The sequence below is a fragment of the Pristis pectinata genome, chromosome 9, assembly GCF_009764475.1.
Source record: "Pristis pectinata isolate sPriPec2 chromosome 9, sPriPec2.1.pri, whole genome shotgun sequence".
NCBI classification, from domain to species: domain Eukaryota; kingdom Metazoa; phylum Chordata; class Chondrichthyes; order Rhinopristiformes; family Pristidae; genus Pristis; species Pristis pectinata.
In genome coordinates, this window is record NC_067413.1 from 83044019 (window position 1) to 83062707 (window position 18689).

Sequence of the window (18689 nt, forward strand, 5' to 3'; positions counted from 1 at the left end):
TGAATTACTTTGAAATGTTGCAAAAGCAGGTTTGCGAAGGGCTTTGGGAGTTGCTGCAGCCTATCCTATAGGTGGTACATAATACAGCCACAATGTACTGGTGATGGAGAGAATGAATATTTAAACTGGTGAATGGGATGGTGATCAAGTGGACTATTTTGTTCTAGATGGTGTTGAGTTTCCTGAATATCATTGGAACTGCATTCAGCCAAGGAAGTGGGGAGAATTGCATCACACTCCTGACATTCCTTATAAGTGAGGAGAAGTTTAAGGAATCAAAAGATGAATCACTCAGGACAAAATGCACAGCCTCTGCCCTGTTCTTGCAGCCCTGGTGTTTATGTGTATGGTCCAGCTGAGTTTTTGGAAATTATACCTCTAAGTTATTGATGGTGGAAGATTTAACAATTGTATTGTCAAGGGTGGTGGGTGTACTCTCTCTCCTGACCTGACACTGTGTGGCATGAATGCTGCTTGCCACTCATCAGCCCAAGGCTGGATGTTGGCCAGTTTAGGTGGCATGTTATAATTATCTGAGAGCTTGCAAATTGAACTGAGAAGTGTGAAATCATCACAGACTACTTAGTGAAGAGTTCTCCGATTCCCATTGACTTCAGTTTAGCTCAGGTGCCTTGATGCCATACTCAGTGAAATGCCTTGATCTCAAGGATAACTTCAGTAATGACATATTATTTCTACAGTATAAGTTTTCAGGATTATAGCCAGAATATTGTTCAATTGTCCAGCGTTTTCTGTATTGTGCTCAATGACCTTGATATAACTTGCAATGAATTGAATTGGCTGATACAGGGATCTCTGAAGAGAGGTATCTCAGGAAGTGGTCTAGATGGATCAACTATTTAACACTTCTGGCTTAAGATGGCTGGAAATGTTTCAGAGTTTTCTTTTGCACTCACTTGTTGGGCTCAACAATTGTAGAGGATGAAAATGTTTATGGAACATTTTCCACCTGTTAATGTTTTAATTGCTTGTTACTATTCACAATTGGATGTCACAATACTGCAGAGTTTTGTTTTGATCAGTTGGTTGTGAGATTGATTACCTCTGTCTATAAAATGCTGCTTCTGCATGTTGTCTTATAATTTCACAAGGCTGACAGCTCAGTTATTGGTATGCCTGGTGTTGTTTCTGATATACCCTGCCTTGATGGTAATGCACTGACCCCATGTATCCAAACTTTCTTGGTTAACTGATTATGTGGGACCTTGTCAAATGCCTTACTGAAGTCCATAAAGATGACATCCACAGCTCTACCTTCATCAATCTCTCTCGTCACTCTGTCAAAATACTCAACCAGGTTAGTAAGACACGACTTGCCCCACACAAAGCCATGCTGGGTTTCCCGAATCAAGCCATTGGATTCCAGATGCTTGTATATCCTATCTCTAAGAACTTTCTCCAGCAATTTCCCTGCAACTGACGTGAGACTCACTGGTCTATAGTTCCCCAGATTTTCCCTTGTTACTTTCTTAAATAGAGGAACAACATTAGCCACTTACCAGTCATCCGGGACCTCACCCGTGGTCAAAGAGGACATAAAGAGAGTGGTCAAGGCCCCAGCAATTTCCTTTCTCGCCTCCCTCAGTAACCTGGGGTATATCCCAATGGGTACTGGGGACTTATCCACCTTAATACTGTTTAGGAGACCTAATACTACCTCCTCCTTGACCATAAATGCCCTAACATGTTTCTGCCCTCAGTTCCAATTTCTGCGTCCTGCATGTCCCTTTCCTGGGTAAATACTGAAGAGAAATACTCATTCAGAACTTCACCCACATCCTCTGCATCCAAACATAGGTTCCTTTCTTTATCCTTAAGTGGTCCTACCCTTTCCCTCATTATCCTGTTATTCCTGACATAAGTATAGAATGCCTTTGGATTCTCCTTAATCCTAGTTGCTAAGGACTCTTCATGGCCCCTCCTGGCTTTCCTAATTCCTTTCATGAGTTCATTTCTAGCTTCTCTATAATCCTTGCGTGCTCTGTCTGATCCTAACTTCCGAAGCTCTACGTACTTGTCCTTTTTCTACTTGACTAAGTTCATCACTTCTCTGGACATCCAAGATTCCCTTATTTTGCCATTCATGTCCTTCCTTCTAATCAGGACATACCTATCCTGAGCTCTGTGTATTTGAGCCTTAAACACTTCCCACATGCTCGACGTGGACCTGCTAGCAAAAAGGTGTTCCCAGTTTACTCTACCTAGTCCCTGCCTTATGCCTTCATAATTAGCCCTGCTCCAATTTAAAACCCTCCCGCTAGCCCTATACCTATCCTTATCTATAGCTATACTGAAAGTTAACGAGCTGTGGATACGACACTACTTAGACCACAACTTGAGATACTGTGTGTAGATCTGGTTGCTATATTGCAGGAAGGATCTGATTGCACTGGAGCAAGTGCAACAGAGATTTACAGGAATGTTGCCAAGATTGTAAAATGGTAGCAATCACAAAAGGTAAGATAGGCTTGGATTGTTTTCTGTGTAGAACAGGAGGCTGAGAGGAGACATTCTTGAGGTGTGTAAAACAACGAGAGGGCTAGATGATAGTTAGGACTTATTTCTCTTAGCAGTGGAGTCAAAAATCAAGTGGCATAAATTTAAATAATTGCAGAGGATTAGAGATGAAAATACATTTCCACACAGAGGGTGGTAGAAGTCTGGAACTCACTGCCTGGAACCTTGGTTGAATCAGGAACCTTCATCACATAAAAAAAGTGCATATAAAAGTTATTTCTTTCTCTCTCTCTCTCTCTCTCTTTCTCTCTTTCTTTCTCTTTCTCTCTCCTCTTTTTCTTTCTCTTTTTCTCTCTTTCTTTCTCTCTCTCTCTTTCTCTTTTTCTTTTGTTGGAAGGTAGGATTGGGCTGGATAGCTCTTCTTCAAATGGCAATGAAATGATGTGCCACATGGAATCCTGTGTTGTAAATTTTATTCCTTTCTACATATTTATTTCCTAAATCTTGTACACAGCTAGCTTTGCTGTATTTTTATTTTGTAGCCAGATAGATGGAGAATATGCTATTATGCATCCACTAATGTTGCTCTTAGCCAACCACAGGGAACTTTTAGTAACCCATTTCTCATCTAGAGTGGACCCATTCATATAATTTCTTGAGCCCTCCTCAACCAGCACTGATAGCAAGAATTGAAGATCTCTCTTGTCACGGGTCTTAATTCCAGCACAAGAACACCATGTTCAATATTAGATTGGAGTTCAAGGTTTATGGAAAAGTACTTTAGATGAAAATTATGAAATCATTGAATATTTGAGGAAATAAATATTGGGGGTTATGTGGAACTAACACAGGAGATGAGGCCTGGGGCAGATCAGCCATGATCATATTGAGTAGTCGAGCAAACTTGAGGGCCAATGTCTGCTTCTGCTCCTATTTTCTTAAGTTCTTATGTTCTTCATATTTACCCATAATTTATTTTGTGATTCCAGAATGATTCTTATCTGAATTTAATTGTACTGCGAGTTGTACATTGTATATGCTAATAAACCTGTGACATATAAAACAATTATATTCATAATACATTTCCATTTTGTACAGTATTCATCTTATGCAAGGCAACAGAATTCAATCTTTAATAGCTCTATTAAGGAATCTTATAGATTATTAAAAAAATTTCCACAGTGTATGACACTTATTTGCAAACACAATGCAGTTCGTGCGGTAAAATTATATTGCATGATTTTAAACAATTAAATTAATGTTGATGTCTAAAATTCATAATTTATGTAGACAAAAGAAACAACATGGGACTAAACACTGTTTACTTGGCATCAGTTTGCTACTCTGCTAATGAGGTGCTAAAATATTTTTTTACACACACAATAAGATAACAGAGATTGATCTATGCACACCAGCTCAATTGCTGTCACTATGTTAAAAATATAGTTGTTTGTCCATCTGCCATTTTAATTCAGGGTAACATGATCACTGCTGATTAATGTTTCTTTATTGTGGACATTATTTGATACCGATACAAATACTGTGATAAATTAAAATCTTAGTACTAAACCTTCTGTAGCTCATTAGAAAGATAATTTCATTATCAAATGTAGACCCTGCAGTTAAAACTTCAAATGTGGCTGTCAATGTAATTTAAGTAAGGCAGATTTCATTTTTGTTTTAAATTTAAAGTGAAATGACATATTTAAAGAGCAACATGACTGGATAACCCTGGAAACCAGAAGTTCAGTGCTCATTTAGGTCAAATAGTAAACATATTCTGAAATATTAAGTTGTGCAGTAGTAGTATTTAAAATCTGTAAATTGTTCGGATGCAAACCAGACAGAGTAAGAACTAAAATGTTGTGCTAGGGTTAAAAGCAATTCACCTTATCCATATTCAGAAATGGGGCTGTTAACAAAGAGGAACCGTAGATGTTTTGGAAACAGAAATTGCTGAGAGTTCCATTATTAGATACAGGAGTTTAAAGTTGTGCAGAGAAAAAAAATGTTGATGACAAACAGTAGATGAATATAATGTTTACAATCTTGCTTCACTGAATTTTGTTATGAGGATAAGTTGAGGATAGGTTGTCTTATGAGGATAGGTTGAGCAAGCTAGGGCTTTTCTCTTTGGAGAGAAGGAGGATGAGAGGTGACTTGATAGAGGTGTACAAGATGATAGGAGGCATAGATCGAGTGGACAGTCAGAGACTTTTTCCCAGGGCAACAATGGCTAACAAAACGGGACATCATTTTAAGGTGATTGGATGAAGGTATAAGGGGGATGTCAGGGGTAAGTTTTTTACACAGAGGGTGGTGGGTGCGTGTGACATTGTGGGCTGAAGGGTCTGTACTGTGCTGTAGTGTTCTATGTTTCTTCTTGTGAAGCTATTTCCACTCCACCATCCTGATGGTAGACTCATTCTGTTCCAAAATGCTGTTTGCAGCTTGATTATGTTTCAAAAATCTGATTCAGGACATGCATCTGCTCCCAAGAACTTCCTCCTACACTTCCTGAAACTAATTTCTGACCAATGATTGTACCATACAGTGGGAGCAGGAGTGAATATTGTGCAATGCACCAATTATGTTATATTTGAAGAGATTTGCTATAATTAATCTACAATTCAAGTATTTTATGGCATAAAACTTTTCCAATGAAATGGTTGTGCAATATTTCCTTTTGACTTTAATATGACACACAAAATCATGTTATTTTAATTGTGTCTGCAGATAGTCTTAAATTAATCACTTGTTCCAGTTGAATTTATTGCTACTTTTTTTAGAAAAACAATGCAGGTGATGAAAGAAAATCAGAATTTCTTTTTGTCATTCTTTAGTGTACACAATTTATGCAGTTCAGGAAAGAAATGATCAAACGAATCAGTTAAAACCTAAATTTTGACTGTCTATTTTTCCTTAAAGTGTGACCCAGTTGATAGTCATACTACTGTGCTGTAATGAAACTTTATTTTCTTGGGAACTGGCAATCTGATGCAAAACTTAATAAATAAGAATGATACCCAAAAAAGGTTCATTGTTGTCTGTGTCTTCGTCTTCAATTTATGATCAACTTAATTTCTATTGTTCAGATGGATGCTTGTTATTGTGATGATTTCAAGATTTATAAAGATGTTTACAATCATGAAGATAATGGGGATCAAATTAGATTGCCTTCAAAAATAAATGGCAGCATTGTGATAAGTGAAAAACCCGCACATGTTGCTTCCAATGCAGGCAGCATGTCAACTACATGTTGTCAACCAAATTACACAATTGCTGCATGCAGTCAAATTAATTATTGTGCGCTCAAAGCATGCACCTGGGGAGGTGAGTGGCTGGGAGGTTATATTGTGAGCAGTATGAACTCTGCACCAGATGCCTTAGTGAAGTAGATTAAGGTGAGCAGTGATGTGCCCTAACCAGCAAGAAACCATAAGGTATTTCGGGCAAAGTCTCTAAGACAATGGGAATAGATAACCATGACAATGAACATCAGGAGTCAAGCCATGAGGACCAGATGTAATGTTGCAAGAAGTTCAACAGCTTCACATATGAATAAGGTCAGTTAAGGTATCTTCAAATGCTGTATTACATTGTATGTGCTACTAGCCTCAAACACTGCCCAATGCAATACATCTGCACAACTTACTTCCTGACAACCTTTATCAATCAGGCCATGCACAAAGTATTCATAGATACACATTAACCAAACATTTAACATTGCTACAAGCCTCCTATCACATCTCAAAGCTTACACACAGCTAACTGTTCAACAAAACATACAGCACTTCACTAACACATTTCTCTTTCTCTTGTTGATCAAGGTCTGCATAATCAGATGCAGCAGTAGTTAACTAGAGGAGAGCAGGTGCAAGCTGGAGGTGGATGAGACAGTTTTTGCTATCATCTGAGCAATTCCTGCTGAGGCCGTGGCCAGCAGTGGAACTGAAGAAGTAGAAGGTGACAGTATCCTTACAATAAATCTCCATCTCATATCAAATTTTCCCCTCATCACATAATCTGTTCATAATGATGCAAGTGTGTGTACTTTATTTTCCCCAATCTGCTCACCACAGCCTTACCCATAACCTTCACCTGATCTGAATATAACCTTACCTCTGTATTCCCATCTCCCCAAGTTAACCTTTCACCCCCTTGCTGATCTACCTCTACTTTAAAAATACTCAAAGATTCTGCTTGCACCACCTTTTGAAGAAGAGATCTCCAAATCTCAATGATCTGAGAGAGAAAAAAATCACCTTGCCTCTGTATTAAGTGTGCAACCACTATTTTTAAGCAGTGACCTCTAATTCCAGATTCTCTCAGAAGAGGAAACATCTTCTCCACATCCACCCCATCAAGACCTTCCAGGATCTTAAATATTTCAAACAAGTCCTCTTTCATTCTTCTAAATTTCAGCAGATACAAGCCTAGTCTGCCCAATCTTTCCTTATAAGACAAGGCCATTCCAGTTAAATCTTCTCTGAACCTCATCATTAAGATCCTTCCTTAAATAAGAAGACCAATACTGTATACTGTACTCCAAATGTGGTCTCACCAATGCCCTACGTAACCAGAGCATAATCTTCTTCCTTGTATTTAACGCTCCCAACATTTTGTTAGCTCTCCTACTTACTTGATGGACCCTCAAAGCAGCCGCTTGCAAATCATGCACTAGGACACTCAGATCTCTCTGCATCTCAGAGCTCTGCAATCTCTCACTACTTAGATAATATACTTCTATGTTTTTTTGGCAGGAAAAATTTAAAAATGTATTTTCCCACATTATATTCCATTTGCCAGATCTTTACCCACTTCTTTCACCTATCTATGTCTCTTTTTAGCCTCCTTACATCCTCTTCACTACTTACTCTTCTATTTATTTTTGTGTCAAAGACAAATCTAGCAATAGCAACTTTGATGCCTTTGTACAAGAAATTTAGATAAGTTCTAAAAAATTGATGCCCAGCACCAATCCCAGTATGCACAATGAAATATAATGCATTAGAAATCCTCCCAGATTGACTTCCAATGTCAAGGAGCACGGAAGAGTTTGTCACCAATTTCAAAAGGCTTTGTGAAGAGCTTGGAGCCCATCCTTCCTGGTATTCAAGTGGTGGATAATTCCACTTGTACACTTTTGGAGCCAACCATAATACAGCTTTTAATCACTTATGTCTTAGGTTACATTCCAAATCATGTTGGTGCCACAAGACAACTGGGTGCTGAAGCAAAGACTCAGTCTGTTGCCTTCTTGGCTATGAATACCAGTACTCAAAGGAGCTCAGGGTTGAGGTTAGGAAGATGGCTACTAAATGAATGGATAAAGGTAGTAGGAAGTGCATACTTCTATGCAAGGTGGTATATTTTGCTTCATTAATTTGTTCAGGAATATTTATTTTTATGTTGACTTTTTAATTTATTGCCATATTGACAATGTGATGGTCACTGACAGAAGGTCTGGGACAGTTGGGATTGCAGCTACAGGTATAGTTGTGATATTTGCAGACAGAGAGGCAATCTAGGTTTCACTTCCCTTCTACTCCTCACCATTTAGTTGGTATCTGTGCAGTGCCATGCCATCATGATGGCAGGATTATGTTGTAGATAGCAGACCACAGTGATTCCTGTCACATGTTCTGCCAAGTGCTATAGGCCTTCTCTGGTACAGCCTGGGCACAGAAGTATTGCTAGTGTTCTGATTTATCACATTTTGTATGGCACTGTGGCTTTCAATGTTTAAAGCACACAAAGACCAAAGTAAGTGATGATGTTAGGTGACAATGATTCTGATCCGGCAAGCATGTTCATCATGGTTCAATATAATTGGCACAGAGGATTACCACAGAACATGACTGCAAGATATAATGCTTAATGCACTGTGTATGATCACACAACAGCCAGACTCTGAGGATTGGAGCAGTGCGTATCAGTGTTAACATGTGGAACCCTGCAGTGATGTCTGTGCATGCTCTGGCACCTTGCATTATAGGGAAGCTTGCAATTCCAGCACAGTTGCTTGTTTGCTCCATCTACTACTTTCGAGCAAAAATAGAATGAAACATTGTCTGTTCTCTTTGAATGAGAATAATAGTAATCTTCCTTACACAACAGTGAACAACAAAATGGTGTTGCAAATATTTCCAGTTCCAGATAATGAGACTAACACATAAACAAATTGCCAGTCACGTTATGAGCCGCTGGCAAAGCTATACCTGGTGTACCGAGGTTGGAGTTTGTGGCTACATAAGGTGGCAGATTTCAGTGAGGATGATTTTAGTGAAGCACAAATTACATTGTTCCTTGCTGCCTATTAGTTCAGCATCATGCTGAGAGCTGCTCTCCCTCTCTTCCTTCCTCTTCTTGCTGTGTGTCCTCTGTGTGCCCTTTGCACTTCATGGCAAATGGCAACAAATAAATTCATGTATAGGAGCAACGAGCTTCTGCAGAAACCTTGAAGTCAGGATAAAGTCTTCAGAATTTAGTGTGCCACTTCCAATAGACCAGGAATTTTAAATAATCTGAAAAAAAATCTGCAACAATCATAGCAATAGACAGCAGAAATCAACAAACAACTAACATAAAAATAGATAATGATTCCTTTAAATAGAGCTGGTGGGAAATCCATCCTGTTCCTCAAGGTGTGCCCAGTTACTATAGTTAAGGAGCAATATAGTAGTGGTTAAGTTGCTGGACTCACGGCCCAAGTTTTGGACCATCGATCCAGGCACAGGAGTTCAAAGACTTCTCCAGCAGCTGGGAATTTAAATCCATTTATCGTAAGACTCCGAAATATCCTGCAAGGTCAAGACTTTGGTGGAAACGGACTAGCAGATTTTCTCGACTATTGAATGTTATTACAATTAATGTCCAAACGCACTTTCAATATACTATTTTTTAAATGTGTCACATATTATTATAATAAATTTTGCAGTGATCCCAGTAAGTTTAAAGGGAGCACAGGAACTGGGTCCCAGTGAGTTAAGGAGAGCAGCAAACATCATCTGGTGAGCCAAACACTGAACCATTGGGATTTCTAAATATTTAGAGTGAATTATCAGCGTTTGCTATAAATAAATAATTTGAATATTTAAATAACTATGAAACCACCAGATTGTTTTAAAAAAACCTCCATCCAGTTCATTACTGTCCTTCCAAAAAGAAATCTGGACATTCATATGTGACTCCATACCCACATTTGTGATCAACTCTTAACTACCTCCTCTGTTCAGGGGACAATTGGGGATGGGCATGATCGCTGTTATGGATAATCACCAAAACACAAAATATCCCTGTCCATGGGCAGTCAAGTGTATCAACTTCAGAGTAATCCCTGCTGGTCATTTTGTCAATTTCTTACTAGCCTCTTGTAATGTCTTAAGTATTACACTTAAATATTCCATTTATTTCTGGATTGTAGTACCTGATGAAAACTTTAAATAATATAAGACCTTCCTTAAGCCTCATCCACCTCTGACACCATGCTTGTTGATGACCTAATTCAGTTCCTCTGGCTTAGGATGCTCTTTCCTGGAATTAAGAAGGATTGCTATTTGATAGCTGTTTAGCATCGACCCAACACTTCCAGAGACCACAGTACTTTCACTTGTACCAGCTTTGTTTGGAGCATTATGTACATAACTGCTTACAATCAATGGCAACTCCAGCTGAAAGGAAAATCTGAAAAGAACTGAGTAGGTTACTTTGGTAGATGGATACCAGCAGTAAGTGGGAACCACTCAGGTAAAATTTCAGGGAGTTTGGAATACTGATAAGCGATGATAAGCACCACATTGTATCAATAACTTCATTATAATCTCCACTGACTATATTAGGTTTTTATCTCCACACTTCCAAAAACTGACTTAAATTCTAAAACTGTTAGTGTTGGAATCTGAGCTTTCATTCATTTGAACTCTCTAGATCAGTGACCCACATCTCTGGGTTGCAAGTTGAGCAACACAATCATTACTTTGCTGCATACAAATGCAATTACTTTTCTAAAAGCCACTTATCTCCACACAAGTTCTGCTGAACATAGAATAATTATCGAAGCCATTCAGCCTATCAGCTCTTGATAGGACAATATTGTCAGCCCCATTCCTCTATTCTTTCCTTTAAAAGGTATCTCATTCATTTTCCTTAAATATCTAATTTCCTTTCAAAACTCCAATTGATTCTTTCCCTCAACCTTACAAACTGAGTATTGGATCATAACCAATCTGCGTAAAGAAGTCTTTCCTCACACCTCCTCTGTATCTACTTCCCATCATATAAAAGGCTATTTTTTTTCTTGGCTTCTACTTCTATGAGTACCCACAACAGATATTATTAGTATTTGGCAACCCAGATGAATCTTTCTTATACCACCTAACCTTCTCCCTGAGTGGCACCCTTCTGGGATAGAATTACTGTAATTTTAATAGGAAAATTAAAATATCTTCATAATAGAATAAATTGTACAAAGGATGAAGTGTTAAAACTAGAAGCAAGCGAGGTTCTGATTAAATGGAATTAATTAAAAATCCATACCTTGCAAGGCAAGGACATTGTGGATATGATCACTGTTATTTTCGACATATTATCGATCTCAGATACAATGCTGTAAGTAAACACTAAGAAATACAGTGCAGTTAATTTAAAGAAAACTTTCAATGAGAAAGACCAAAGACCATTGCACCCAGAGTAAACACAACAAATATCATGTATCCATATTTATTTAAATAACTGCTGGGACTGCTGGTATGGTAGAGTACATTTTTAGTGGGGGGCAGGGAGATAGGTTTAGCAAAGAGGAGCAAAGACTGTAGATTGAATGTAACAGTCAGGAGGAGGAGGAAAGGAATGTAGGCTTGACAGCACAGGATGAAACCAGCATCATTTTGTAAATTCCACTGGTCTCCACCAAGATTAATGAGATTCCAGTTTTAGCTCTAAACGGATGTCAGGGTATCAGCCTGTTATACATCCGCTTGACATTCAGCTCCATTGACTTCAACGAAAGTAAATGTGGTAGAGGATGTAATGCTGAGGTTTTATAAGGCATTGGTCAGACCACATTTGGAATATTATGAGCAGTTTTGGGCCCCATATCTAAGGAAGGATGTGCTGGCATTGGAGAGGGTCCAGAGGAGGTATACAAGATTGATCATGAGAATGAAAGAGTTAATGCATGAGGAGCGTTTGATGGCTCTGGGGCTGTACTCACCAAAGGATGAGGGGGATCTCATTGAAACCTACCAAATATTGAAAGGCCTAGAGTGGACATGGAGAGGATGTTTCCAGTAGTGGGAGAGTCTAGGACCAGAGGGCACAGCCTCAGAATAGAAGGACATTCCTCTAGAACAGAGATGAGGAGGAATTTCTTTCGCCAGAGGGTGGTGAACCTGTGGAATTCATTGCCACAGACGGCTGTGGAGGCCAAGTCATTGGGTATATTTAAAGTGGAGGTTGATAGGTTCTTGATTAGTAAGGGCATCAAAACTTATGGGGAGAAGGTAGGAAAATAGGGTTGAGAGGGAAAAATAAATCAGGCATGATTGAATGGCAGAGCAAACTCGATGGGCTGAATGGCTTAATTCTGCTCCTATGTCTTATGGAGGAGCAACATAGCTGGGTGGTCCTCTAGCACAAGTTTAGTGCATGCACCCAAAGATGAATTTCCACCCCGACTCTTGTGGCAGCCCTGGAAACATGCACTCTCGTCCCTCTTACCTCTCCATAGCAGACAGTTTGAGACAGTTTGAGTGTGAACTATACATCAGAATTAAAGATTGTTCTGATAAAAGGTACAAATGTAAAATGTAAACGGATTTCTTTCCTTTATAGGTATTCAGTAGCCTGTCTTATACCAGCATTGTTTTATTTCAGATTTCCAACATTTAGATTTCTTTAAAGTCAGCCTTTGGATAGTTTAAATATTATCAATGCACAGGAGGTAATTTTCCTTCAAAGCAACAAACTCAATAAAAATTCATAAGATGCTGCCAGTAAAGCTTGTATTTTTAGAATAAAAACTTTGCTATTGTAAGCTTTGCACAGTGCTTTCCTTTCCATTAATCACTTAGTGCTGGCTCCATGCACAAAGATGACAGTATTTGCATTCAGTACAGGAATTGCAACTCTTTGTTCAGCTTCCCACACGTAAATGAATGGGCTCTGCACTGACACAAGAACACGAGAAAATAGGAGCAGCAGTGGGACATCAGGCCCTTCGAGCTGCCCCGCCAGTTAATAGGACCATAGCTGATCTATGCTGGCCTCAAATGCTGTGCCATTTTTCCATACCCCTCTATTTCTTGACCTATCAAATATTTATCCACCTCCACTTTAAATGCTTCTAATAATCCAGCTTCCACCACCCACTGGGGCATAGAATTCCTGAGCTTTGCAAGAAGAAATTTCAACAGTTAAGACACAGCTAACCATGCCAAGAGTGGGGTGGGGTGGCGGAGGAAGGAAAGAAGGTAATAGAATATACAATTAGGCAGTAACATTAGATTAAAAGTGCTGATCATTACGTTTCAAAAAATCTGTAATCTGACAATATAGCCTCTCCATTTCCATATCTATATCTGATGTAATATAACTTGAGTCAGAAAAGGATTGGTTTTTCAGCTTAGTGTTTTAATATGTTATAAAATATCTAATAGCAATAATTTCATCACTCCTGTGGAGAAAGAGTATGACAATGAGGGAATAAAAAACCCAAATAAAGCTTTTGCAATTTATTAACAACTTTTCATTCTACAGCTCCCTCTAACGTAGCAATCTGTCCCAAGGCAGTTCACAAAAGCATTATAAAACGAAGTTTAATACCAAGCTGTGTGAGATATTGGAATGGATGACCAAATGCTTGGCCAAAGAGACAGTTTTTAAGAAGTGTATTTGAGAAGGAAAGAGGTTAAGGGGTGGAGACTTAAGACGTGGGTATTCTGCCGTTGGAGGCAGTACAAAAGAGATTCACTCAGCTAATTCCTGGGGTGAGAGGGTTGACCTAGCATGAATAGCAAAAGTTGGATCTGTACTCTTTGGAATTTAGAAGAATGAGGGTTGATCTTAAACAGGATAGATGCTGAAATGTTCCCACTAGCAGAAGTGCCTTGAACAAGGGGATATAGTTACAATACGATGGCCATTTAAAACTGAGGTGCTTGGAATTTCTCCTGACAGAGGGTAGTGAATCTCTGGAATTTACTCTGGAGCATTGTGGAGGCTAGAACATTGGAGGTATTCAAAGATGAGGTATATAAATTTTTGAAAGATCCATCTTTCAAAGCTGTCAACTCCTGGTAAAGGAGTCGAGACCTCAGGAAAAACGGCCATATTGAATGGCAGGGAAAGCTTGAGAGGCTTCCATTTTCTTGGCTTTTGTGTTATTCCAGAGCTTATGGCTTTGATAACTAAAAGGATAACTACCAACACAGAGGGACTGATTAAGTTCATTGCTGACCAAGAGGTTGGTATTGGAGTAAAGGCATTCCTGAAGAAAGGAAACAGCAAAGATAAGGAGGGGCAAACCATGAAGGGACGTGAAAACAAGAATGAGTATTTTAAAATGAGACATTGCTTAAGCAGATACCAAAGCCAGACAGAAAACCTTGGGGTGATGAGTGAATTAATGTGAGTCAAGATGCAAGCAGAGCTTTAGATGACCTTATGAAGAATGAAGTTGACCAGGCAGGGCAAGATTGCTTTGGAATAATTTAAACTAGAATCTCTAGTTTTCCTGTTAATGATTTTTATTACAGCCAAATAAATTATATTTGAAGTAACATTTTGCAAAAATATCCCAGAAAACTGAAGTCTGCATAAGCTTAATGCGTAGGTTTCACCTGTAGCTAACTAGCACCATGAAAAATATATGAAATTCAATCTTCAGCTCTAGGGAGAGACCAAGGCTGAAACCTTCTAGTAGAGATTTTATGCAGAAAGCATCTTGTGTTTAAACATGATGTTGTTTGTAGCCCAAGATTCCATGTTTGTTATTCAGAAATTCAAATCAGAGAAATGGCAGATTATCTTCTTTGAAATTGAGTGATTTACTTGGTTCATCAACAACCCATTACAATGGTAAACATGTGGAAATGCTAACATGAAATCTTATTGCTAGGCCTTTCTGAGTCCAAGGGGCTGGCTGCACTCTCACAATGGCTTTAACAGCCAGCAATGCCTTGGCAGTGGCTTACCAGCTCTCGAAGCCAACAGGGAGATCAAATGTTGTGAGTGTCTTTGACATTCAAGCATTCAAAAACACTTCAGAACTATTGATAAAAATATTTAAAGAAAAATTTTAAAGAATTAAAACACTCAGTTAAAATAATTAAATAAATTTAAACTGAGTAACATCAAAAGGTGTAATTACCCTTCCCTGATTCATTTCAATGAGTCTTCTGTTCTTGTACCACCTGGTTCAGCAGGCAATCTGAGGAAGCCCATTCTGCTCCACTGAACTCAATGAGGAATGCACTGGCTTAGCGCAGGTGTCCAGAGGCCCATCTTTCCCTTGAGCGGAAAGCTTCAGTTTAGCCTGCACTCATGAGCCAAGCTCCTGCCCAGTTGTCTTCTTCAATAGGAAGGCACTGGGTTCCTAGGTGGAAATGTGGGAACCACAGACTCTTTCACAGGTGGCTGACGAGGTGGGTGGGTTATTTGTAAGGAGTACTTAAAAGCTGGCAGATCCTGCTTTTAAGCAGAAGTTCTCTGTTGGAGAAACAAGTAACAAAACAAAAAGGCTGAACTGGGATAGCAAGCTTTGCAGGAACCACGCTGAGGTAGGCTAATGGCAAAATAGCTTATTTCTCTATCAAATGATAAAAGAGAACTGCACCCCTCTCTCACCCCAAAAACACCATGGAGAAGATCAATGTGAGTAAAATGTTATAGATCACAGCTGATGTCCATAAAGCTGCAAACTCTGACAGTTTTAAATATTTAATTGTTAATTTGGAAAGGTCAGTTGGTGAAGGTATAAATTTTATGTAAGCGGAGGAGTATCAGATATGGGACACAGAACAGGAAGTACCAGCGAACAGACGGGAAAAGTCAATCGAATGCATCATCTAGAAAGAGGTGCCAAGTCACAGGCCCGACAGTAGGTAAGCTATTTGATGAAGATGTGGAACAGCAATTAGAAATTGTGGCAAAATGAGGGTAAAATCTATGGGGCATATGAAATATAGAGGATGGATGACATAGACAAAACTATTAATAAAACTTTGTACTGATAAAAGTAATAATTGATGCATGATGGCTTTGAAGCAAACAGCTCTTTGAATTAAAACATCTCTCTGCACACGCAGAACAAAGTTTTAAGTTGGAACAATTTGTTGCACCAGTCCAGAATGGAGGGGAAACTACTACACGTGCTGCTTTTAACAGGACTAACAGATTTATTGGAGGACACTGCAAGAATTGGAATGAAAACCTGACATTAGTAATGTCAGATATGCACCCAATTGAATCTACTCAGTTTTAAATACAAACTCATTTGTATTCATATTTGACCAACATGATATCTTGAAGACTTCAATATGCTTTTTGTCTATCAAAAATGTTTTGACATAACATTTCTTGCAGCACAGGGCACTGTAAAAGAATTTAACAATTTCTCTACTACAAGCTACCATGATAGCAAGTGCAGTTTCAATCTATCCAAGAATGATTTATATATTTAGTCTGAACATGTTTTGGTATATAATAAAAAAAAGTTAATGTAGTACATTTGGTAGTGGTATAGATTTCAGAGCAGATTATTAATGACTAAGTATTAAGTTCTGAACACATCTCTAGTTAAACATAGACTTCCTTTTTGCTCAAAGCCTTTTAAATAATTGATATTAATTTTTCCTACCCTGCTGCATTCCAAGTTGGGATACTCCCAAATATTTGTCATTGCTGTTCTTAAACAACCTGCAAGAAAATATAAACACACTCCAGAATGTTTCACCTCCCACAACCTTGAAGTGTTTGCACAGTGACTACTTGGCACTTGAACAACCAGATGTGGCATGAATCAACTGTAGTGAAAAGGAGTGGTGGATCAATTGAAATACAAAAGAGGAAAGTCCAGGTGGATTAAGTAATCTGCCCAATACAACTTTGTTTGAATTGTACCAAAATAATAGATGAAAACTTTCTCAGTCAACTTGAAGCATTTAACATGAAATGAATTGTGAGCAGCACTACCCAATCTTTAAAAACACAGGCTCAAATTGGTACAAATCTTATTCAAAGAAATTACAAATTGGTTAGATGGATTCATCTTGGCTTCCTCTCAAGGTCTGCACCGTGATTCACTTCATGTGATGTCTATAAATGGCTGAGAGCAGTGGACAAAGCAAAGGCTCAGAGATCAGAGAACATCGCACATTTAGAAAGAAACATCTTGTTGTGCCTCCAGAAAAGCTGGTCCAGCAGAGCCACAGCCCGACAATGTGAAAATTTGACTTGGTATGTCCTGTCCTCAAAAAACAGGAAAAGTCCAATTTGGCTAATTATTGTTCATTCAATTTCCTCTCAATCATCAGCAATGTGATGGAAAGTGTCATCAACAGTGCCAGAAAGTGGGATTTACAAATAACCTGATCACCAATGCCAGTGGGGGTCTCGCCAGGAGCACTCAGCACTAGATTTCATCAGAGCCTTCATCCAAACATGGATTCAAGAGATGAATTCCACAGGTGAAGTGACAGTGACTCCCCACAATATCAAGGCAGCAGTGGACGAAGCGTGGTATCAAGGTGCCCAAATAAAACGGAATTCAATATATATCAAGAGGAAAACACTCTAATTGTTGGAGTAATCCTCAAATAGAGATGATTGTGGTTGTTGAAGAGAAATCATCTCAACTTCCAGACATCAGGCCAGTGAACGAGACTCACCCATTTTCATCTACTTCTTTGACGACCTTCCATCCAACACAAGGTCAGAAGTGGGGACATTCTCTGATGATTGCACAATGTTCAATTCCATTCTCGACTCAGCAAATGAAGCAAGGACTAGTACTAAATTCATTTGCACATGACCATCAGGAACAAGAGAATTTAACCTATCCTTGATGAAGAATGTTGCCACCATGACCAAATTCTCCACCATCAACTGCCTGGGAGTCATTATTGTCCATTTCACTATCTAAAGACACCTATCAGGGTGTGATGGCATACTGACAACATGCCTGGATGAGTGCAGTTTCAGCAACAGTCAAGAAGCTTGACACCCTCCAGCTCAAAACCATCCACTTAATCAGCCTCCAATCCACCAGCCAAAACATCCATTCCCTCCACTACCAGCAAGCTGGGGCTGCTGTGTGTACCATCTGCAAAAAGCACACCAGGTACTTCACTTACGTGCTCTGACACCACCTCCCAGATCTGTGACCCCCATCACAAAGGACAAGGGCAGCTGATCCATGGGAGCATCACTACCTGTGTGCTCCCCTCGAAGTTGCGTACTATTTTGGCTTCAAAATATATTGTTGTTCCTTGAATGTCAATGGGTCTAAATCCTAGAACTCCCTCCCCACCTGCATTGTAGAAGTACCTTCATGAGAAGGACTGCAACAATTCAAGAAGGTGGCTCAACATCACCTGTTCTAGGACATTTAAGCATGGGGAATAAATACTGGCCAATGACACCCACATCCTAAAATATGAAAAAATATCTTTTGCACTGGTTAGAGCCAGAAAGGAGGAGCTTTCCTCTTCCTGGCATCTATTTATAGCTAAGCTGCATGTATAATGCTGATAATGGGAGTAAAAATAGATGCACTGCATTCCCTACTACTGATGGTCTTCAAGCTGAAAACAAAAGCTCACCGCAAGTCCATAAAAATATCTACATGATACTATTAGTAGTAAGGGACAAATACACCAAAAGATCCTGCTTTCCTCCTCAACTCTTCCCCCCTCCTAAAAAAAAAGTTGGTGGTTGGTCAAACTAAGATTTCTTTTTCCATAGGACCATAGAACAATACAGCACAATACAGGCCCTTCGGCCCACCATGTTGTGCCGACCTTCAAACCACTTCTAAGACTATCTAACCCCTTCCTCCCACATATCCCTCTATCTTAAATTCCTCCATATGCTTATCTAACAATCTCTTGAACTTGACCAACCAGCTTTCCCCCAAATGAAAATAAAACATTTCCGGTAAGTTTTATATTTATCTTTCATCATGTTCTCCCTTAATGGAAAAATAAGATTTT